Here is a 23,699-nt window from a genome sequence, read left to right as displayed (position 1 = left end):
CGTCGTGCCCGCGCGTGGGGTCGGCGTTGAAGAATTACTTCGAAGAAGAGGCTGTATGGGAGACGCGCGTGCACGCGCCCACTATCGGACTACATTTTTCGTCATTCCCAACGGCTCAAGAGTGTAGAGGGGGGGGAAACCCCCACATTTCCCAGCATGCCTTACGGCTCTTTACGCAAATACCTCAGGGCCCCCAACGTCATCACGCTCCAACCGTTTCACGTCATCACGCTTCCACCGTTCCTTCCTATAGGAAGCGGCAAAGCCTAGCAACGTCTACTGACGCAATACGCACGCGCCCTTGTGGCCAAGGGGCGCTTCGCCGAATCATGGACCCTTAATGCGGAAGGGGATAGAGAGGCTGGGGGCTAGAGAGGCGCAATGGAACTTTTCGTTTTGATCGGGCCCTAGAGCGCTCTACCACAATTCTCTCTTGCGACTCTCCTTTACCTCCTGGGGATGACGTTTCTGGGCTGTGGGAGGATCGAAGGTCCAGGAAGACGACGTGACGTCCCCGGCATGGATGATGGAGCCACGTGATCTCGTGAGTTTCTATCCACGGCGAGGGTCTCACAGGCTCTCTATGCTGGGGGATGCCGGTGACGTCGTTTCTCTTGGTTTCAGCAAGGCTTCTGATAAGGTTCCACCTACTGTCCTTGTTGACAAGCTGGCAAAATGTGGTTTGGATCCTGTTGCCGTTAGGTGGATCTGTAACTGGCTGAAAGACCATACCCAAAAAGTGCTTGTGAATGGCTTGGAGAGGAGAGACAAGTGGAGTGCCTCGAGGATCTGTCCTGGGACCTGTTTTGTCCAACATCTTTATCTATGATTTGGATGAAGGAATAGAGGGAATGCTTATTAAATTTGCTGATGAGGGGTTGCAAACACAGAAGAAGACAGGATACAGGATGACCTTGACAGGCTGGAAAACTGGGCTAAAATCAAAATGAATTTTAACAATGTAAAGTTCTGCATTTAGGTAGGAAAAATCCAATGCATGGTAATAGGATGGGGGAGACTTGTCTTGGCAGTAGTATGTGCGAAAAGGATCTAGGGATCTTAGTGGATCATACGCTGAACATGAGCCAACAGGCTAAAAAGGCAAATGCAATTTTGGGCTGTATCAACAGAAGTATAGTGTCCAGATCACGTAATGTGATGGTATCAATTTACTCTGCTCTGGTAAGACCTCACCTAGAGTATTGTGTTCAGTTTTGGGCACCACATTTTAAGAAGGATATAGACTAGCTGGAACGAGCCCAGAGGAGGGCGACGAAGATGGTGAGGGTTCTGGAGACAAAGTCCTATGAGGAAAGGTTGAAGGAGCTGGGGGTGTTTAGCCTGGAGAGGAGGCAGCTGAGAGGTGATATGATCACCATCTTCAAGTACTTGAAGGGCTGTCATCTAGAGGATGGTATGGAATTGTTTTCTGTGGCCCCAGAAGGTAGGACCAGAACCAATGGGTTGAAATTAAATCAGAAGAGTTTCCAGCTCAACATTAGGAAGAACTTCCTGACCGTTAGAGCGATTCCTCAGTGGAACAGGCTTCCTCGGGCGGTGGTGGGCTCTCCTTCCTTGGAGGTTTTTAAACAGAGGCTAGATGCTCATCTGACAGCAATGAATATCCTGTGAATTTAGGGAGAGGTGTTTGTGAGTTTCCTGCATAGTGCAGGGGGTTGGACTAGATGGCCCTGGAGGTCCCTTCCAAGTCTATGATTCTCATTACTCTGCTTCTTGTGTTTTTCGGCTGCTGAGGAACAGGGCAGTTTCATGCAGTGGTTTTAGCGTGGAAATTGAGTCTAGGAGACCCAGATTAACAGTTATCGAGCTTGCTGAGTAACAAGGCACAGTACATCCCTTCATACCCAGTTGAAAATAACTTTGGCTAGCCAAGTTTCAGCAGTGAACTGCTCTGCTGCTCACTAACGTTCTTTGAAATTGAACCCTTGGTTGTAGGGGGATGGGTGTCACTTTTATAATTTGTTTTTAATCCGACTGGAGACTGACTGCCACCTTTTTAATCCTCCCCCATATAGTGCCCAATGGTATGGGACGGATGCATATGGATTTTAAAATAAGTTTGGAACAGCTTTAGAAGCGGATAATGAAGGGGAAGGAGCTGTTGGTTTACAATTAATAAGGTGATATTCTAAGCTGCTTTTAAACATTCTAAATATACAGTAGAAATCTTGTACCACTTTAAAGCAAAAAACTTTGTGGACTAGATTTCATCTCTTTATGTACACTCATTGGATCCTCACCGTGTCTATATTTGTGTAGAAATATGGAAAAAAATAAACATCAGGGCTGTGAAAGTACACAATGAAATGTAACATTCATATTTAATTAACAAAAACACAGAGAATGACTATAATGGATGGGAGTGACACCACCTATATTAAGTAAGAAATCTCAAGTCCAGAAGTGGGGGCAAAACCTGGGATTTCCCACCCTTTGCAGACATTACCTAACTTAATTTAGCTGGTGACTGGCCTTTGTAATTTTCCTGATTTGAGTTTTATGTAATTACATTTCAGCATATACTTTAAGTGCACTTAAGGGTCCCTTGACCTTCCTGTTTATTTTTTCAGACTTCCTACATAACAAGGATGCAATTGCAGCTGAAAAAAGACAGGGGTTTTTCCCCCCTCTCAATTTAAATTAACTTGATGACGGTGCTGTTTTGCAGATGTGGCCAGATAACATATGTATGGCTGGTAGGTCTGGACATGCTCCACAGTATCAGCCTGAAAGTCCAACCAACTTGTTTCAGCCTGGGAACATTGTGAAAATATGTGCTCCTATGGTAAGATACTCAAAGTAAGTTTCATTTATTAATTACATCCTATTCGGTCACCTCGAGATTAGACTACTGTAACGCCCTCTACATGGGGCTGCCCCTGTGCCGAACTCGGAAGTTGCAGCTAGTGCAGAATGCGGCGGCTGGGCTGCTACTGGGACTACCTCGGTGGGAACACGTGCGGCCTGGGCTGAAGGAACTGCACTGGCTTCCAATTATATTCCGAGTTCGCTACAAGGAGCTGGTTATCACCTTTAAAGCCCTATATGGCCGAGGACCTGCCTACCTTAGGGACCGCCTCTCTCCACATGTTCCCCAGAGAGCACTAAGATCTAGCTCCCAAAGTCTTTTAAGGATCCCTGGACCAAAGGAGGCCAAACTGAAAGTAACGAGGGAGCAGGCCTTCTCTATAATGGCCCCCCACTGGTGGAATCAACTACCGGAGGAAGTGCGAGCCCTGCGGGACTTTAATCAGTTCCGCAGGGCTTGCAAAACCACCCTCTTTCTGCAAGCTTATAAGGAACCCTGAAAGCGATATCTAGCCATCGGAATATACTTACTGAATGTAGCACCTTAACCTATTGTAGTTTTAAATTTTATGTAACTGTTTTTAATGTATTTATTAACTGTATTTTACAATTATTTTATACAATATCGTGGTATATACCATGTCCTGTTAGCCGCCCTGAGCCTGCCTCAGCGGGGAGGGCGGGATATAAATAAAATTTATTATTATTATTATTATTCATCACCCCACCTGCATTCACTTTTCCAGAGTGACTTCAACCAAAGTAAATCTGAAATTGGTGGATTGCATTTAGTTTGATTTACAAAAACCGGCAGAGAGCCTTTTTTCCCCCTTGGGACTTGTACGCACGAAGGTTGAATGACTCACAAGTTCTGCGTGAAGTGGGTCTTAGTAAATGTGTTTTGTATGCCTACAGAGTATTTATAACACTTAACAGTTTGGTGAAGATTTTCATTTTAATTAGTGTGGAATTTGGTCACAGGAATAACGGATGGATACATGTCTTGTAGCTTCCAGTTGCTTTTTAGGAGGCATGGTAGGAGGTCTTGGGAATCACATCAAGGTATGATGGATGCCTGGCTTCTCCCGCCCCTTGTGTTGACTTCCACCACACTGGGCTGCACCCTACTTACAGTGAGGTGTGCTCAGTGGGGCTTATTGCAGAAAAACGCCTAGGAATGGCAAACTAAAACATACTTTCTTCATGCACACTGGCTAGTAGTGAATGGTTTGGATAAATAAGGGAGTTTTCCACAGAATCTAGTTTCATGGTGACGTCCTTTAACAAAAGAATTACAAATCCAGAATGGTTAATATTTTCTTTGTGGCAGCTAAAAGAGCACTTGAAAGCAATTTTGTAAGCAATTAATGGATTTTGTTAAATATATAAAGTCATCCTGTTAAATTTAACATTTGGGACGAAGGTACAAAAACAGTGCTTTTGATTTTTTTAAAAAAAATCTCAACTTTTTTTCAGACTGGCCTTCAGAACTTTAGTCAGGAAATATAACTGCGACCTGTGCTACACTCCAATGATCATAGCGGCTGATTTTGTCAGATCTGTGAAAGCGAGGCACAGCGAATTCACAACAAATCAGGGTAAGTTTCTTTGCATTCTGTTGGATTTTTAAGTTTATAAAATGCAATGCAGAGATGCTAGCTCCTTCCTGTGTTATTTTATCCCATAGCAAGTGTAAAAGAAGCATATTCCTTATAGGCCCATGCCAGCCGCACTGTTTGTCTGCATGACAGCCACAGTTTGCTGGGGGTAAGGCATCCCTAAGAGGGTAAGCTGGCAGCAATTTCTGCATATAATTGCCAAGAACGTGCCCCTGTTCTTAGGCCCCAAACATTTCTCCCAAAATTGGGAATCAACCTACTGTTCATCTAGGAATTATATTCTCTTTTTCTTCCTCTCTAGGGCTCAAAACAATTTACAAAATAAATGCAATAAGACAAGCTAAACAAATTTTTTAAAAAATTCAATATGACATTCCAACTGTGCGGGCTGATGTTTGTTTCTCAAGATTAGCTGAATCAGGGCCACAGGAAGAAGCCATTATTTTGTGCCATCACAGTGACACTCTGGTACTTGAGCTAAAACTCTGTGGTAAAATTGGCTTCTACTGGAGAGTTTGTGCTGAAAAAACAGTGTTGCTGGCACGGCAACTTCAGTAAACACTGGGAGTGACATCACCACATTGTCAGCAGTGTAGCCCTGACCTCTTTCCTGCTCCTGGTAAGTTCCTCCACCAGACAGCTAACCGGCAGCTAGGGGTACAGCCTGGAGGAAGGACACTCTGCACCTTCAGCAGGGAGCTGGAAACACCTATTTATAGTTCATTTTTTGCTGGAGGGAAAGAAAAGATCATAAGGAACTGAGGTTGCACTAAAGCCTCAGTGGAAAACTCTGAAAGTCTTGTTGAGAACTGAGCTCTCCCTAACCAGATAACAACATTTAAAGTACGCATGCTAAGGTAGCATAGAGTGCGGTTTTCTCTCAAGTATTTGGGCATGTTTGCAATTTTGCTTGTAGAACACAAAGACCCTTTCTGCATTCTGTTTTTACTCCATAGTTTTCCATAGTTGTGTATGCCTTTGATTTGGATCATTTGCTTTCATTCTATATATGTTGAATTGCCTCAGTCCTTCATGCCTGGAGCATCGCTCTTTGTGGTTACGTTCTCTGTATTTGCACTCCATCCCGAGGCAGGGGATCTGCAGCTGCTAGCTTGTAGAGCAATAAAAAAGCCACCTGGAGACTGGCAACTTGTCTGATTCCCTCCCTTCCAATGAATCATAGAGTTGGAAGGGATCTAGTCCAACCCCCTGCACTATGCAGGAAACTCACAAACACCTCCCCCTAAATTCACAGGATCTTCATTGCTGTCAGATGGTCATCTAGCCTCTGTTTAAAAACCTCCAAGGAAGGAGAGACCACCACCTCCCGAGGAAGCCTGTTCCACTGAGGAATCGCTCTAACGGTCAGGAAGTTCTTCCTAATGTTGAGCCGGAAACTCTTGATTTAGTTTCAACCCATTGGTTCTAGTCCTACCTTCCAGGGCCACAAAAAACAATTCCACACTATCCTCTAGATGACAGCCCTTCAAGTACTTGAAGATGGTGATCATATCACCTCTCAGCTACCTCCTCTCCAGGCTAAACATCCCCAGCTCCTTCAACCTTTCCTCATAGGACTCGGTCTCCAGACCCCTCATCATCTTCGTCGCCATCCTTTGGACCTGTTCCAGCTAGTCTATATCCTTCTTAAAATGTGGTGCTCAAAACTTAACACAATACTCCAGATCTTACCAGAGCAGAGTAAATCGATACCATCACATCACGTGATCTGGACACTATACTTCGGTTGATACAGCCCAAAATTGCATTTGCCTTTTTATCCACCGCATCACATTGTTGACTCATGTTCAGTGTATGATACACTAAGACCCCTAGATCCTTTTCGCACATACTACTGCTAAGACAAGTCTCCCCCATTCTATAACCATTCATTGGATTTTTCCTACCTAAATGCAGAACTTTACATTTATACCTGTTAAAATTTATTTTATTGGTTTTAGCCCAGTTTTCCAGCCTGTCAAGGTCATTCTGTATCCTGTTTCTGTCTTCTATTGTATTTGCAACCCCTCCCAATTTGATATTATCAGCAAATTTAATAAGCATTCCCTCTATTCCTTCATCCAAATCATTGATAAAGATGTTGAACAAAACAGGTCCCAGGACAGATCCTTGAGGCACTCATCAGTCCTCTCCCAGAGGATAAGGAACCATTCACAAGCACTCTTTGGGTGCAATCTGTCAACCAGTTACAGATCCACCTAACGGTAACAGGATGCAAACCGCATTTTACCATCCTGTCAACAAGGATAGTATGTGGAACCTTATCAAAAGCCTTACTGAAATCAAGATAAACGATGTCTACAGCATTCCCCTGATCCAGCAAGATAGTCACTTTCTAAAAAAAAGAGATCAGGTTAGTCTGACATGACTTGTTCTTGAGAAAACCATGCTGGCTCTTAGTAATCACATCCATTGTTTCAAATGTTCCAGGACCAACTGTTTGATGATTTGTTCTAAAACTTTTCCAGGTATAGACGTCAAGCTGACGGGTCAGTAGTTACCCGGATCCTCTTTTTTTTCCTTCTTGAAGATGTGGACAACATTCACATAAGAACATAAGAGAAGCCATGTTGAATCAGGCCAATGGCTCATCCAGTCCAACACTCTGTATTACACAGTGGCCAAAATATATATATACACACACACACACACACACACACACTGTGGCTAATAGCCACTGATGGACCTCTGCTCCATATTTTTATCCAGTCCCCTCTTGAAATTGGCTATGCTTGTAGCCACCACCACCCCCTGTGGTAGTGAATTCCCTTTGGGTGAAGAAGTACTTCCTTTTATCTGTTTTAACCTGACTGCTCAGCAATTTCATCGAATGCCCACGAGTGAGAAAGGGAGAAAAGTACTTCTTTCTCTAACTTCTCCATCCCATGCATAATCTTGTAAACTTCTATCATATCACCCCGCAGTCAACGTTTCTCCATGCTAAAGAGCCCCAAGTGTTTTTTACTTTCTTCATAGGGAAAGTGTTCCAAACCTTTAATCATTCTAGTTGGACTTTTCTGGACTTTTTCCAATGCTATATCCTTTTTGAGGTGCGGTGACCAGAACTGCACACAGTATTCCAAATGAGACCGCACCATCGATTTATACAGGGATATTATGATACTGGCTGATTTGTTTTCAGTTCCTTTCCTAATAATTCCCACCGTGGCGTTGGCCTTTTTTATTGCAATCACACACTGTCTTGACATTTTCAGTGAGTTATCTGCCACGACCCCAAGATCTCTCTCTTGGTCAGTCTCTGCCAGTTCACAACCCTTCAACTTTTATTTGTAGCTGGGATTTTTGGCCCCAATGTGCATTACTTTGCACTTGGCCACATTGAACATCATCTGCCACGTTGACGCCCATTCACCCAGCCTCAACAGATCCCTTTGGAGTGCCTCACAATCCTCTCTAGTTCTTACCACTCTGAACAATTTAGTGTCATCTGCAAACTTGGCCACTTCACTGCTTACTTCCAACTCCAAATCATTAATGAACAAGTTAAAGAGCACGGGACCCAGTACTGAGCCCTGCGGCACCCCACTGCTTACCGTCCTCCACTGCAAAGACTGCCCATTTATACTCACTCTCTGCTTCCTATTAATTAGCCAGTTTTTGATCCACAAGAGGACCTGTCCTTTTACTCCATGACTCTCGAGCTTACTAAGGAGCCTTTGATGAGGAAATTTATCAAAAGCTTTCTGGAAGTTTTATCGCTAAGAGTCCAGAGTGTTGCTAGGCCTTTGCACCAATCAGGGCTCTAAGCCATTTCTTATGGTCAAATGTGCAAGCCGGCAAGAAGAAGGGGGAAGCCAGCATGGTGGCACAGGCATGAAAAGTGAAAAGAACTGCCAGGTCCATGATCCCTCATGATTGCATGAATTGGTTCCTACATAGAATAAACTGCTGAGATCGGGTCCCATCCTCAGCCTATCAGGTTTGAAAAAGAGCCCCTCAAAATGTGACATTTCTCATCCGGAGAACACATCGTTTTCAAGACTCTACATCAGGGGTCCTCAAACTTTTTAAATAGGGGGCCAGTTCACTGTCCCTCAGACTGCTGGAGGGCCGGACTGCCGTTACTGCACAAGGCCGCGGGCCGTCAGTTCTCCGTCTTCTGCATCTCTCTCCCTTCCCCACACCACACACCCCGGCCTGGGAACTCACCTCACCTCGGTATCACCTCACACTCTGTCTCCGCCGCCTCAGCCCAGTGCCGGAAGTGTGCATTGCTAACACGAGTTTAGGTCGAACGTCACTTCCGGTCTGATTTTGCCATAACCCGGCGGGCCGCATAAACATCCTCAGCGGGCCGCATCTGGCCCGCGGGCCGTAGTTTGAGGACCCCTGCTCTACATAGTCGACTTTTCTCAGAACTGCACATCAAGTTGGACCGTAGCACATTAGAAATCATTGAAGTGAGACTATTGGAAGTTGGGGCTGTACCTTATTGTGCTTTCATATATTGGATTGCTTTAATACTTTTTTGGTCCTGACCACAAACCATAGAAGACGGGGATTAGATTTCTGTATAGAATAAATTGTCATCTTATGTTCTTATGGTACATGAGTGGTACTTAGTGGTCATAGTCAGTGGTTCTTTTCACAATTGACCACATGACCTAATAGTCTTTGCCCATGTGAGAGGGTAGAAGAGTCCACCTGCAAGCAAACAACTTCACTCTTCCACAGGTGGCTAATTGGATGGAATGTACAGGGCAGAGAGCAGCAAAGAGAAGGTAAGGCACAGCTGGTGTTATCACTCTCTGTATGGTCACTGTGTGCTCTCCCAGCATTGCGAGTTGAGTTTCTAGAGAAAAACTGAAAGTCTGCAGAAACAGCCTGACCAAAGCATTTTGAAACAGAAACCATTTTGAGTGAACCAAACTTCTTGACGGGGCATTTTCCCCCATGGTTTCAAAATTTCTGGAAATTTTACATCTCTATACACTATATACATCTGCAAATTTCTGGGTCTCGGCAGCTTTCAAAAAGATGTGAAATGGGAATGCTCATGCATCATATGCCCCCAGGAGTCATCCTTCCCCAGTCTTTATTTTAGTATGGCACAGTGGTTAAGAGACTGAGCAGTGAATGAGAATGTCCCTGGCTCAGATCTCCCCATTAGTGTGTGCTTCCTAGGTGTCCCTAGGGAAGTCACTGTTTCTGAGTCTCACGCCCCTGCAATATGGGGGAGAGGGTAAGAACTGCCAATCTGTGTATAGGAAGCACTTTTGGAGTGTTCAGACTGCCATATCAAATACTAAGTATTGATATTTATTTCTGTTCTGAAAAGGAAACAAAACTCTTGTTCGCGGTACAAAGTATAACAAAGAGCTAGTAATGTAATAAATCATTTATTTCCCTTCTAAATAAAATTTTTAAAACCTGGGATCCAATTTTGAGGAAATAACTGAGACGTAATACATTGGGGAGTCTTGTTTGTTTTCATTAATTACACAAACGTCTTCTCTTTTGTCAGGGGACCACCCTCTGATTGTTCAGTTTGCTGCAAAAGAAGCACAAGTGCTAGCGGATGCTGCCCGTATCGTCGGTCCTTTTGCAGATGGCATAGACATAAACTGTGGCTGTCCACAGAGGTAATGTTTGATAGAATTTTGGACATTGAGTGAAAATATTCAGGACATTGTGCATATCCTACCAGTTCTTTAATATCCAGCAATGGACAGTAGTAGAAATCCCATTCATGTAGTTCAGTGGCCCCCAACCTATTTGACACCAGGGACTGGTTTTGTGGAAGACAGTTTCTCCACGGACCAGTGGGGGTGGGGATGCTGTGGTTTTTGCTGCCCATCCCTGCCCCCCCATGGGGGTCTTCAAATGAGGGCTAGGCAAAGGTCATTGCCACACTACCCCTTCTGCCCACCCAGGAGCTGGGCAAATGAAAGAGGCGGTGCTTTGGAGTGCAGTTGCACTGCCTCTTTCATCTGCCTGGGATACGGGCGGACAAAAGAGATGGTGTAGTGTCTCTGCCTCACTCTGCGGCCCGGTTGCTAACAGGTCACGGATTGGTATTGGTCCACGGCCCAGGGGTTGGGGGCTCCTGATGTAGTTGAATGGTAATTCACTTTAGTCTCACAAAGACTTGGAACCTCTGGTAGGTTAGTATGGTCCTCTGTAGGAGGTTTACCTCATACTTTTTGTTGTTTTGGGGACTGAATGCCTGATTTGCAAAGAAGTTGGGGATTTATTTACATCAGGGATTAATGTTACAGAAGAGGGAGAACAAAAACCTCTCTAGCTACTTTTTCTGCATCATGCATAATTTTATAAACCTCTTTCATGCCCTCCTTACCTTCTTTCTGCTGAACTAAAGGGTCTCAAACAATCAGCCTTTCCTCACAGTGAAGGGGCTTCCAGGTTCCTTGATCTTGAGTCCCGTCATATCCTTTTAGTCATGGGGTGACCTGAACTGGCTTATTAAGAATTAACTTCAACAGGATAGACAATTACTTTAAATTTCCAGGAAATCTTGCATAATCAGTTGACACTTTACTTCCCTGGGAAAACTAATTCATTTATAAGGTTAAAAGGAGAAATTAAAACTATCTTGTTTTCCTTCGTTCAAGATGGGCTATGGCAGAGGGTTATGGTGCTTGCTTAATAAACAGACCAGAGGTGGTGCAAGAGATGGTGAAACAAGTAAGGAATCGGGTGGAAAATCCTATGTTTTCAGTATCTGTAAAGATCAGGTAAGTTCTGACATTACCTACCTAAAATGTGACTAATTAAAAGCTGAGATAAAATGAAAGTCCTTTTGTATAGTAGAAACTTGAAATGAAAGTCCTTTTGTATAGCCATACCAAACCTTTAATGGCATAATAGATTCAGATAAAAATACACAGAATATAAAAATTTAAACATTGGAGGTAAAATCAAAATAAAACCGAGCTTACAGATGCATTCAAACATGGTCAGAATTAAATTTAAGGATGTCAGCCAGAAATTTTGCCACAGCCTCACTAACCACCCCCTCAGTATCACTCAATAAATAATAACAGGGTGGCAGAATGGACAAATCTGGAGAAAAAGAAAGCTTGCCAAATAAATCTTTACGGAGGTTATGCTATAAAGAACAATCAAGCAATATATGCTGGATTGAGTCAGGGGTATTTGCTCCACAGGAGCAAAGTCTGTCGGCTAAAGGGACTCGCTGATATCTCCCTTGTAAAACTTTGGAGGGAAACGCGTTTAGTCTAGCCAACATAAATGCCCTGCGATGACTTGGAGTGGTTAGGTCTGATAGATAATTGGGCATTTTGCCACAAAAAGCATAAAGACCTAAGGAAGCTGGAGAGCAAATAGTATAAACTTCTGAAGACGGTTTGTACATCATTTTCCCAAGAGACTTCTTGTTACAGCTGCAGTGCTGAGGGTCATTTTAAAAAGAGTAAGCTTTGTTTTAAAGATTTTGTGTCTCATCTGAGTAAAGTTTTAAGTTGTGCTGCATCAGCACTCCAACGTTTTCAGGGATTGCAAGAACTATGCAACAGTGTTTCGGATGGGAATGCACACATTTTAGGGTGAGGACATTAGCTGTTATATTTATCAAAATTACTGGTTGGTTCAATTGTATGTATGATCCAAGGATGAATTAATTGACCATTATGTCCCCTAAGAAAAGTCTTGGTGGGCTGATGGTCTGGAGACCTGCCACCCCAGCCCCAAGTGAGGGCAGCCCTTTCCCCATAACAAGCCCACCAAGGGAGACACCAGCCAAGCTAAAGGCAACAGCAACCAAGCTTTCTCCCTGCTCCTTGGAAAGAGGTTCCTTTTCCAGGACATTTTCCGCATCTCCTAGTCCACCCCAATGTGAGCCACATGACTCGTGGCACCATATATTAGAACAGGGATGTTAGGTATATGACCCATCGGCTGGAACCAGCCCCTGCAGGTATCTTACCCTCAAGCAGCTGGTTCTTGTCTGCTTCCTTCACCGCAGCTCACTTTTGCAGAGGAGAGAAAGAAAGCCAAGCCTCCCTCCTCTCGATAGGTTGAGTGCTCATCTCCCTCCTTTGGAGGGGGAGGAAGTGAGAGGAAAGGAAAGAGCCAGAGGGAAACAGAAAGAGATGGAGTCCCATGGCAGCTTTAAGCCCAACGAAGTTTTATTCCAGGTATACGCTTTTTTTGGAGGAAGGGAGAGCCAAAAAGAGCACAAGAGAGAGATCCCCCTTTCCAGTTCTAACAGATGGGGGGGGGGGATGAAACTTAACAGCACCACTTGTGATCTTTATTAGTGGAGGGAAACAAGAGTCCAGTAGCACCTTAACAAATAACAAAATTTGTGGCAGGGCAGGAGCTTTCATGAGTCACTGCTCACTTCTTCAGATACAGCTAAAACATGAGCCCAAATGTCTTTATATCTTGGCGAGTGAAGTGATTTCAGACACCAAATGACAATAGCAGGCATTGGTAATGAGAGAAGAAACCTAGGTCTCGATTCAGTCCAAGAGGATGCATTGTCTTGAGCTTGATTATCAGTTACCATTCAGCCATTTCTCTTTCTAATCTCCCGTTGAAATTCCTTCGTAAGAGAACAGCTATTCTTAGGCCAGCAACTGAACGTCCTGGAAGATTACAATGTTCCCTCGTAGTTTTTTGAATGTTGTGGTTTCTGATAATAGTAGAAAGAGTAAGTCCAGTAGCACCTTCAAGACTAACAAAATGTGTGGTAAGGTATAAGCTTTTGTGTGTCACTGCTCACTTCCTTAGATATTTTCCCCCATTTATTCGTTGCATCCTCCTGGACCAAATTGAAACCTAGGTTTCCTGAGTCAGCATCAGTGCTGATATCGCCACGCTTACTACCCCTCTGCGTATCGCGTCTAAGCCAATCAAGCCTGCTATTGCCGTTTTGCATTTGGAATAATCTTTATAAAGTTTATATCTCTGGTACCTCGTGTTCCATTTTACGGCCCACGTGGCCCGGCATGACAAAGTGATATTTACGTCGGATCCAGCCCTCATAACAAATGAGTTTGACATCTCTGTAGTAGAAGCTTATTTATTTTATTGAATCTGACCGCCCTTCCCGATAGTAATGCAAAAGAACAATGGCAGCACAATATATGGAATACAAAAATATCAAAAATATTGTGCAAAACACACTCTTGAATAGTTTGTACAAAATTAAGTATATTATATTATGTCATATAATGAACAGCCTTTTTTCAGATGCTTGTTGCAACAAGCATCTGAAAAAAGGCACAAAGATCAATGTTTACAAAGCGGTTGTGATGACAACCCTCATCTACGGCTCCGAATCGTGGGTTTTATACCGTCATCACCTGCGACTCCTCGAGCGCTTTCATCAGCGCTGCCTTCGCACCATCCTCAACATCCACTGGAGTGACTTTGTGACCAACACTGAAGTCCTCAAGAGGGCGGAGGTTACCAGCATCGAGGCACTGCTGTTGAAGACGCAGCTGCGCTGGGCAGGGCATATTTCTAGGATGGAAAACCACCGCCTTCCCAAGATTGCCCTGTATGGCGAACTCTCCACCGGCCATCGAAATAGAGGGGCACCAAAGAAGAGGTACAAGGACTCCTTGAAGAAATCCCTTAGCACCTGTCGCATCAACCATCACCAGTGGTCTGACCTAGCCTCAGATCGCAAAGCATGGAGGCACACCATCCACCAGGCTGTCTCTTCCTTTGAGAACACACGCATAGCTGGTCTTGAGGACAAAAGGAGATTGAGGAAGAATCGCACTGCTACAGGACCAACCCTAAATCAGACTTTTCCCTGCAGCCGCTGTGGCCGGACCTGCCTGTCCCACATTGGTCTTGTCAGCCACCAGCGAGCCTGCAGCAAACGTGGACTATTGCACCCTTCTTAAATCTTCGTTCGCGAAGCCAAGCCGAGAGAGAGAGATAATGAACAGCATACCAAAGTGAGCATACATTCATACATTCAGAAATTAAAGCCAAAAGACTCTTGTTAAAGACTCTTGTGTTGGCTTTAATTTCTGAATGTATGCTCACTTTGGTATGCTGTTCATTATATGACATAATATAATATACTTAATTCTGTACAAACTATTCAAGAGTGTGTTTTGCACAATATTTTTGATATTTTCGTCTTCCTGATAGTAAGGCTCAGAGTGGCTAACAACAAAATTATAATTTACAAACAAATAAACCCAGAACAAATAAAACCATAAAACATTACAGTTCTCAGAAAAGATGACTTCTGAATCCTGGTGGTGCTGCTATCTCATTGGGGGGAGGGAGGGGAGTGAAAGCAGGAGTTTATTCAGAAAATTTACATGCCGCTTGCCCTATAACAGCAGCTGACAACAACAAAAAAACAAACAGACATTAAGAACATAAGAGAAGCCATGTTGGATCAGGCCAACGGCCCATCAAGTCCAACACTCTGTGTCACACAGTGGCAAAAAATGTTATATACACACATACACTGTGGCTAATAGCCACTGATGGACCTCTGCTCCATATTTTTATCTAAACCCCTCTTGAAGGTGACTATACTTGTGGCCGCCACCACCTCCTGTGGCAGTGAATTCCACATGTTAATCACCCTTTGGGTGAAGAAGTACTTCCTTTTATCCGTTTTAACCTGTCTGCTCAGCAATTTCATCGAATGCCCACGAGTTCTTGTATTGTGAGAAAAGGAGAAAAGGACTTCTTTCTCTACTTTCTCCATTCCATGCATTATCTTGTAAACCTCTATCATGTCACCCCGCAGTCGACGTTTCTCCATTAAAATAGTTTATAAGGATTTGTACATTTTCAGTACTCCCAAGTTATATTTATTTACTTTACATCCCACCTTTCTCCCAATGGGGACTCAAAATGGCTTACATAGTTCTCCCCTCCCCCATGTTATCCTCACAACAACCTGGTGAGGCTGGTTAAGCTGAGAGTATATGACTGGCGCAAGGTCACCCAGCAAGTTTCCATGGCACAAGTGAGATTTCAACCTGGCACTCCCAGTTCCTAGTCCAAGACTAACAACTGCACCATGCTGGCTCTATATCATGCTGACTGCGGGTCGGATTGTCAATATTTGTATGAAAACCCTTGCTCAGAAGCAAAGCCCTGTGTGCAGCAGGAACAAATGTAGATCAATTTCTAATAAAATTCTTATCCGCGATATAGCCGGTGAAGTATTAGTCTAGCATTAGAGGGCAAAAGTCATCTGGCACCCTGTGGCTAAATGCAACATTGGCGCTGACCTTCATTAGCGGTGCTTTTATATGGAACTTTATATGTTGCCACATTTGCATGGAAGGAGGAATTTGCTTCGCTGGGGGGGTTGGGAGTGGGAGAAAGGAACATGTCACTGTGGCTGGTTCTTGTTCGTATAGCTAGTTTCTTGGCCTAAATGCAGTTTGTAGTGAAGCCGGTATTTCATCTGCTTTTCAATCAGTTTTAGGATTTATTGTGCAGAAAAGTATGCTGCCACACAAACTGACATTATCACTGAAATGCGTGAGGGCCCTGGGCACAACCAACTTTGTGCGGGTTTGCGGACAATGCGTACCATCCCGAATTCTTACAGGCAATATTTGGTCGATGAGAGTAATAAATGAAAAGTTTAACGTTTGAAGAAAATCTGGAATACGTTCTACCATTTTTTCGTACTTCTGCTGCAGTTCTTAACTCCACCCTTAATTTGCATGCAGTTCAGATTATGAACTGAATCATGTTTCTGTGGCTTGCAACGTTAGGATTCACGACGACCTCCAAAGAACCGTGGATCTCTGTCAAAAAGCTGAAGCAGCTGGAGTATCCTGGATTACGGTCCATGGAAGAAATGCAGAAGAAAGGCACCAGCCAGTTCACTATGATGCAATTAAAATAATCAAGCAAAGTGTGTCTGTACCAGTTGTGGCTAATGGCGACATAAAATCTTTAAAAGATGTGGAGAACATTAATCAAATAACAGGAACAGATGGTAAGTACAAGCCTTAGGTTGAATTTTCCCATTTATCCCCTCTGTAATGAGAAATGCAAATAGTTGCTCTCGATAAATGAGATTTGAAAGTGCATGAGTTCGATGCATTATGAAATATATTTCATTGTTCTCTAAATCCAATGTATTGATTTTTTCCCATTGTGTCATCCAGTGTTGTTGTTTTGTTTATTGTATTACAGTTGTCTTTATTGTCTGTATTACAGTTGTCTTTATTACATTGAGTTTAAGATTCTGTAATCTGTCATGAGTTTCAGTGAGAAAGGCAAATAATAAATAAATAAAAGGGTACAACACAAAACTTTAGTATAAAGGAAATCAGCAATCTGTTCTTAATTTTTTAAAAAATGTTTGCATTGTATAGGTGTGATGGTTGCTCGGGGGCTCTTAGCAAATCCAGCCATGTTTGCAGGATACGAAGAAACACCTCTAAAGTGCATCCAGGACTGGATTAATATCGCTCTTGAACATGGGACTCCTTTTGCCTGTTTTCATCACCATTTGATGTACATGATGGAGAGAATTACTTCAAAGCAAGAAAAGAAAATTTTTAATGTTTTATCAAGCACATCTGCTGTTGTAGACTACCTTAGAGAAAATTATGGGCTGCAGTAACAGTTTTTTTAGTTGTGCGGTCATTGTACTTTTATTCTAAAATGGCTTTGTAAGAGTTTTTTATATAATATATATATGAAATGAAATTTCAAAATTCTTTTCTCTAGATGTCTATTCACAAAGTTTAACACATTCCTAATTGTGATGCTGTAACAAGATTCAGTGTTGGGCATGTCAGTGAATAATTTATTATATTATGGTCATGGGTGTCAAGTCGGTGGATTCAATAACGAGTCTTTGCTGATAACAAAGTAACTAGTTTATTGATATCATGGTTCTCGACTACAAGGAGATTGAAAGACTAAAGATCATACAATAGAATGCAATCATATAAGGTACACTTTAAAGGGATTCTTGAGGGAGGGGCACTACGCAGAGCCCATTCACACATTGATGTTACAATTTCGTTCTCAGGCCTGCTTTGGCCTTGAGTGTGTCCTCGGCTCCAACCTCCCCCGATGCCCGGCCTGAGAAGGCACTATAATCTCTTTCACATATTCCCATTTCAAAGCACAACTACATAACAAAGGAAAGGAGGGGGGTGAGGAGAATTCAAGCTAGCAGCATTGGCATACAGTATGGCTTTACCCAGGATGCTTCTTTCCTGAACCAAAGATTGAGTGCAGGCTTGACCAGAGTTAAAGCAGACTTGACAATGGGTCAGCAGAATAAAACATACATTAGCATTGTTGGACATGTCTAAGACTGCTCTAAAATCCCTACAAGTATAGGATGTGGGTCACCAAGTATTTCTCTTGCATAGTTTGCATTCATAAGAACATAAGAGAAGCCATGTTGGATCAGGCCAAAGGCCCATCAAGTCCAACCCTCTGTGTCACACACTGGCAAAAAATTTTATATATACACACACACTGTGGCTAATAGCCACTGATGGACCTGTGTTCCATATTTTTATCTAAACCCCTCTTGAAGCTGGCCATGCTTGTGGCTGCCACCACCTCCTGTGGCAGTGAATTCCACATGTTAATCATCCTTTGGATGAAGAAGTACTTCCTTTTATCCGTTTTAACCTGTCTGCTCAGCAATTTCATCAAATGTCCACGAGTTCTTGTATTGTGAGAAATGGAGAAAAGTACTTCTTTCTCTACTTTCTCCATCCCATGCATTATCTTGTAAACCTCTATCCTGTCACCCCGCAGTCGACATTTCTCCAAGTTAAAGAGTCCCAAGCGTTTCAACCTTTCTTCATAGGGAAAGTGCTCCAGCCCTTTAATCATTCTAGTTGCCCTTTTCTGGACTTTCTCCAATGCTATAATATCCTTTTTGAGGTGCGGCGACCAGAACTGCACACAGTACTCCAAATGAGACCGCACCATACAGGGGCATTATGATACTGGCTGATTTGTTTTCAGTTCCCTTCCTAATAATTCCCAGCATGGCGTTGGCCTTTTTTATTGCAAACGCACACTGTCTTGACATTTTCAGTGAGTTATCTACCATGACCCCAAGATCTCTCTCTTGGTCAGTCTCTGCCAGTTCACACCCCATCAACTTGTATTTGTAGTTGGGATTCTTGGCCCCAATGTGCATTACTTTGCACTTGGCCACATTGAACCGCATCTGCCACGTTGACGCCCACTCACCCAGCCTCAACAGATCCCTTTGGAGTTCCTCACAATCCGCTCTGGTTCTCACCACCCTGAACAATTTAGTGTCATCCGCAAACTTGGCCACTTCACTGCTCACTCCCAACTCTAAATCATTTATGAACAAGTTAAAGAGCATGGGACCCAGTACCGAGGCCCTGCGGCACCCCACTGCTTACCGTCCTCCACTGCAAAGACTGCCCATTTATACTCACTCTCTGCTTCCTATTACTCAGCCAGTTTTTGATCCACAAGAGGACCTGTCCTTTTACTCCATGACTCTCAAGCTTTCTAAGGAGCCTTTGATGAGGAACGTCATCAAAAGCTTTCTGGAAGTCAAGGTAAACAACATCTATCGGGTCTCCTTTGTCCACATGTTTGTTCACCCCCTCAAAGAAATGTAACAGGTTAGTGAGGCAAGATCTTTCCTTGCAGAACCCATGCTGAGTCTTCCTCAATAACCCGTGTTCATCAATGTGCCTACTCATTTTGTCCTTAATAATGGTTTCTACCAACTTTCCCGGTATTGAAGTCAGACTGACTGGCCTGTAATTTCCCGGATCTCCTCTGGAACCCTTTTTAAAGATGGGGGTGACATTTGCTACCTTCCAGTCCTCAGGAACGGAGACAGATTTCACGGGGCATAGATAAGATAGACTGGTTGGTACCTATTAACTGATCAGAATCTTTTCTTTGTAGACATTCATACTGAACACAGGTAGCGTCCATGGGATCCTCTGAAAGAGAGACTTCAAATGCATTTTTTAAAAAAACCACCATGCTTCGTGTACCAGTGTAGTTAAAATGCTTTCCTTTTGGTCTGCCAAATGTGATGTGTAGTAGGAATTCTGTCCAGAGCTCCCAGCAATTTTTAAAAACTTAAGATTTTTCTTTAAAAGTGTTCAGAGGTCATATTTGAATAAGGGTTCTCATTATGAACATATGACAAATTAAAAACTGGAAACTGAACAAATTCATGTTTGTAGTAAAATTGGCATGTTCCTTGGTGAAAGGTGCCTATTAATATAAAAAATTAGTCTTTAAGTTTTTTGTATGTATTGATAAAAATAATTTAAAAGACCAGTAAGTGCTTTATTGAATAATTTAAAAGTTTTTAAAGTATACCAACATTCTTAATTAGGTGGAGGTGGGGGTCCCCCACATCCGGCCCTACCTACAGCTGCCAATCAGCTGACTGGCTGAGGATACTTACCAGGAGAAAGCTTAGGCCTTGTAACTGCTGTTGCACAGGAAGTGACATCATCACGCCAGTGACATCTGGGTGACACTGGTGTTTGGGCAAAGACTATGGTAGAAGCTGGGTTTACCATGGTTTTTGCCCAAATACCAGAGCAGTGCCTGGACATCACTGGTATAACATTATTTCCTGTGTGATACCAGCAATGAGGCCTAGGCCTTTCTTTTTCTCCAAGTAAGTCCTTCTCCATCCTCTGCCAGTTGCTAAGAAGGACCGGTCAACCCTACACAGCATGAACTTTTAAACAAAGAATGGACTGTTTATTCTGTAAGGTATTTTTAAAGTCTTTAATCAAAATAACCTTCATGTTAATATCAAAATGTGTATCAAAGAATGCAAAAAAAAAAAAAGAAAGCCTTCACAGATATAGGGTCATTAATTTCAGTGAAACCACTTGAGTACAAATTATTTATGTTGCTTCCTAAATGTTCCATTATCACTAAATTAAAAATATTGAATGTTTTAAATGGGAATGTTTTATTTGTAGGTAAATAATATTTTAAAATTGTTTAAAATGAAGCATATACTCTACTAATTGACTTTTGTACCAAATATTGTAATGGGCAGCATTGCTTTGAACACTTTTTGTTCTAACTCCTTCCTCCCCATGTTTAACATACTTTTCTGTTTTAAGAAGCGCTAGGAGAGATTTCATTCCGTGTAGTCCCGGGGCAGTTGCCTAGGGCACTGGGCTCCCAGGGGCACTGAATTGGCTGCCATCCATGTGACTGAAAACAGAATGCTGTGGCGATTTCTGGGACAAGGAGGCTAGATGTGGTCCCTTCCCCCCTGCTGCCAGAGAGGGCGCCACTTATCACCCCACTGACTTGAGTCTGTCTAGGTGCCCCAGGAGCCTCCTGGCATCATCTCGTTCGAGTTGCTCCTAGTCCAGACGGACCACAGCGGCCAAGGTGAATTCCAGGGCACTCTGATTTGAGCCTCTGACTGTGCCCACTGGCCACCTGTTTGTGCTAGGAACAGAGCGGGGCACATTCATGTTGGCTGCCACCTTCCTAGCCTGAGCATGCGCCTCACTGGGCTCCAGTGGGGGGGCTCAGCTGGCGAGGAGCCACAGCCAGCCTGCCCACTTCTGAGTCTGCTTGGCCTGGCCAGCCAGCACTTCTCATACACCCCCTCCCTGACCCCGCTGCACTTCCCGGGAAGCCCCTGCTGGCTTGCTACAGGTCCAGCAGCCTGGCAACGGGGTGTGTGTGTGCATGTGTGCTCTCCCTCGTGGTGGCTGCAGCAGGCAGGAGCCTCTCTGGAGGGAGGGAGGGTCCCTCCTCTCCTCACGCAGGGTTTTTTGGCTGGAGCCCCTTGGCCAAGGTGCGCACTCTTTAATCGGGGCTGATCGGGGGGGGGGGTGTCTTTGCAGAACCCACCCTCAGATACGGACTTGGCAAGTAGAAGAGCGAAGAGCTGCCATCCCTGATGACTGTCGAGCAGTCTTACCCTCACGGGCTTCTGCTGGCAGCACTTCTGTTCAGTTGGGGGGCTAGCATCACCGGCCTCTCCTCTCCGTCTACACACATCCACCATTTTGAGTCGGCGCAGAGCACTTGGCAGGGTGTGAAGCTGGAGCATCCCTTACCCCAGGCAGCAGCACAGACGCAAGACACAGGTCGCCTCCCATGCTGAGGAAAGTGGGGACTTGGCAAGAAGCCTAAACTCCGCAGGTAGTTCCGTTCTTCTTCCCCCTCCTCCCTCAAACTGGTGCCCAGGTAAAGGTCCCCTCATTGCCTGTTTGCTGTAGTGGTTAAGCGCATGGACTCTTATCTGGGAAAACAGGGTTTGATTCCCTCTCCTCCACTTGCACCTGCTGGAATGGCCTTGGGTCAGCCGTAGCTCTGGCAGAGGTTGTCCTTGAAAGGGCAGCTGCTGTGAGGACCCTCTCAGCCCCACCCACCTCACAGGGTGTCTGTTGTGGGGGAGGAAGGTAAAGGAGATTATGAGCCAATTCAGAGTGGAGGGCAGGATATAAATCCAATGTCATCGTTTTCTGTCAGCTCTCCACCATCTTCCCTTCTGGATATTTATTAGCTGCATCCAACAAACACACACACACACTTTTGCCTAAGAGTGGTTTTGCACTTTTAGTTTCTGGACATGGTAGACAGAAGTTAGTAGTGCCACTGGAGTTTTGTTTTGAGAAGTTAGTGGGTGCAGCATTGTTCATGTTGTTTGTGCTGCTGGGGTGGTGGGAAAGTGTTGCCTGTATATATGCCTTCCATCTGCTGTTTGGACCCGGGGTAGTTATGACATCCAGGAAAATACTGCACACCATATAGTGCAGTGGATCCCCACTCTTGTAATGAAATGTACTGGATGCCTATAAGGCCGTCACCAACTCTCAACCTAACCTTGAGGGCTGCTGAAGCAGAATGGCGGACTATAGTCAATAAATGAGCAAACCTCACAGGGATTTTGTAAGGGTAAAAATGGGGATCGAGTATATTGTCCTGAATTGTTTGGAGGAAGGATGGAATTAAAACCAGCAATTTTTTTAAAAGGCAACTCACTAAGTTAATATCAGTAATGTGCTTGTCTCTCCTCCTCTTTACCTTTAAGTCCCAGCTGATTTATGGTGACCCTTAGGGGGTTTCGAGGCAAAAGACCTTAAGAGGTGGTTTGCCATTGCCCACCGCTGCATCACAACCCTGGTATTCCTTGGAGGTTATTTCAAGGGGGGGTCTACCATCCAAGTACTTGCCAGGGTCGGCCCTTCTCAGCTTCCGAGATCCGACAAGATCAGGCTTCCCTGGGCTATCCAGCTCAGGGAGCAATTTCAAGTTTTGTGCTTTTCATTTTCCCCACAATTCATCTGTTTTTGAAAATTAATTATCAGTGGGAGGGGGAGCACCAGAAATGAGCCTTCCCTAGGGCACCAGATAGTCTAGGGTTGGCCCTGTGTAGTCCTATATGCCTTTGGGTCAAACTGGAGAGCCAGTTTGGTGTAGTGGTTAAGTGTGCGGACTCTTATCTGGGAGAACCGGGTTTGATTCCCCACTCCTCCACTTGCACCTGCTGGAATGGCCTTGGGTCAGCCATAGCTCTGGCAGAGGTTGTCCTTGAAAGGGCAGCTGCTGTGAGAGCCCTCTCCAGCCCCACCCACCTCACAGGGTGTCTGTTGTGGGGGAGGAAGGTAAAGGAGATTGTGAGCCGCTCTGAGACTCTTCAGAGTGGAGGGCGGGATATAAATCCAATATCTTCATCTACCTCACAGGGTGTCTGTTGTGGGGGAGGAAGGTAAAGGAGATGGTGAGCCGCTCTGAGACTCTTCGGAGTGGAGGGCGGGATATAAATCCAATATCTTCTTCTTCTTCTTCATTGAGTTTGGGAAGGAGCACAATATACTATCTGTCTGATAGGGATTTTACTAGATTTGAAAGTATTTGTGTTGACTGTGTCTGTATATACACTATTGCTCCGCTGTGTTTGAATCTTTTACAGCTTCCAGATATTACCAGTCTGTTTATCCTCACCACATTTTCCAAGCAAAAGTAGACTACAGAAATACTTGGTGGGAATTAAGAGGGAAATCAAATCGGGCAGATTCTTACAGGTCCTGAACCTGCAAATGTCAGAGGAAGGAAAGCTGCCTGATTTTATAAAGATATGTAAACAATTGTTCTGGACTGATTCCAGAGTCATTACTACTGCAGTTCTGAGTGAGTCACTTTGGATGCCTCTCGGTTTGGTGACACCCAACCAACACTGCAAGAAATGTCTTTGCATACACCTACACTTGTATCTAGCATATGGACTGTATGGGCCCATGCTTGCACTCA

The 23,699-nt window shown here is 44.0% G+C and overlaps 1 pseudogene; it reads left to right on the top strand.

Annotated features, from left to right (window-relative positions):
* The first annotated feature begins 297 nt into the window (after positions 1–297).
* The window catches only part of LOC132576005 (tRNA-dihydrouridine(16/17) synthase [NAD(P)(+)]-like), a 69,916-nt pseudogene continuing 46,514 nt past the window's right edge, over positions 298–23,699 (top strand).

The sequence above is a fragment of the Heteronotia binoei genome, chromosome 8 (assembly GCF_032191835.1).
Source record: "Heteronotia binoei isolate CCM8104 ecotype False Entrance Well chromosome 8, APGP_CSIRO_Hbin_v1, whole genome shotgun sequence".
Lineage (NCBI taxonomy): Eukaryota > Metazoa > Chordata > Lepidosauria > Squamata > Gekkonidae > Heteronotia > Heteronotia binoei.
The sequence above is the reverse complement of the archived record's forward strand: the minus strand, read 5'-3'. Positions and strand labels throughout refer to the sequence as shown.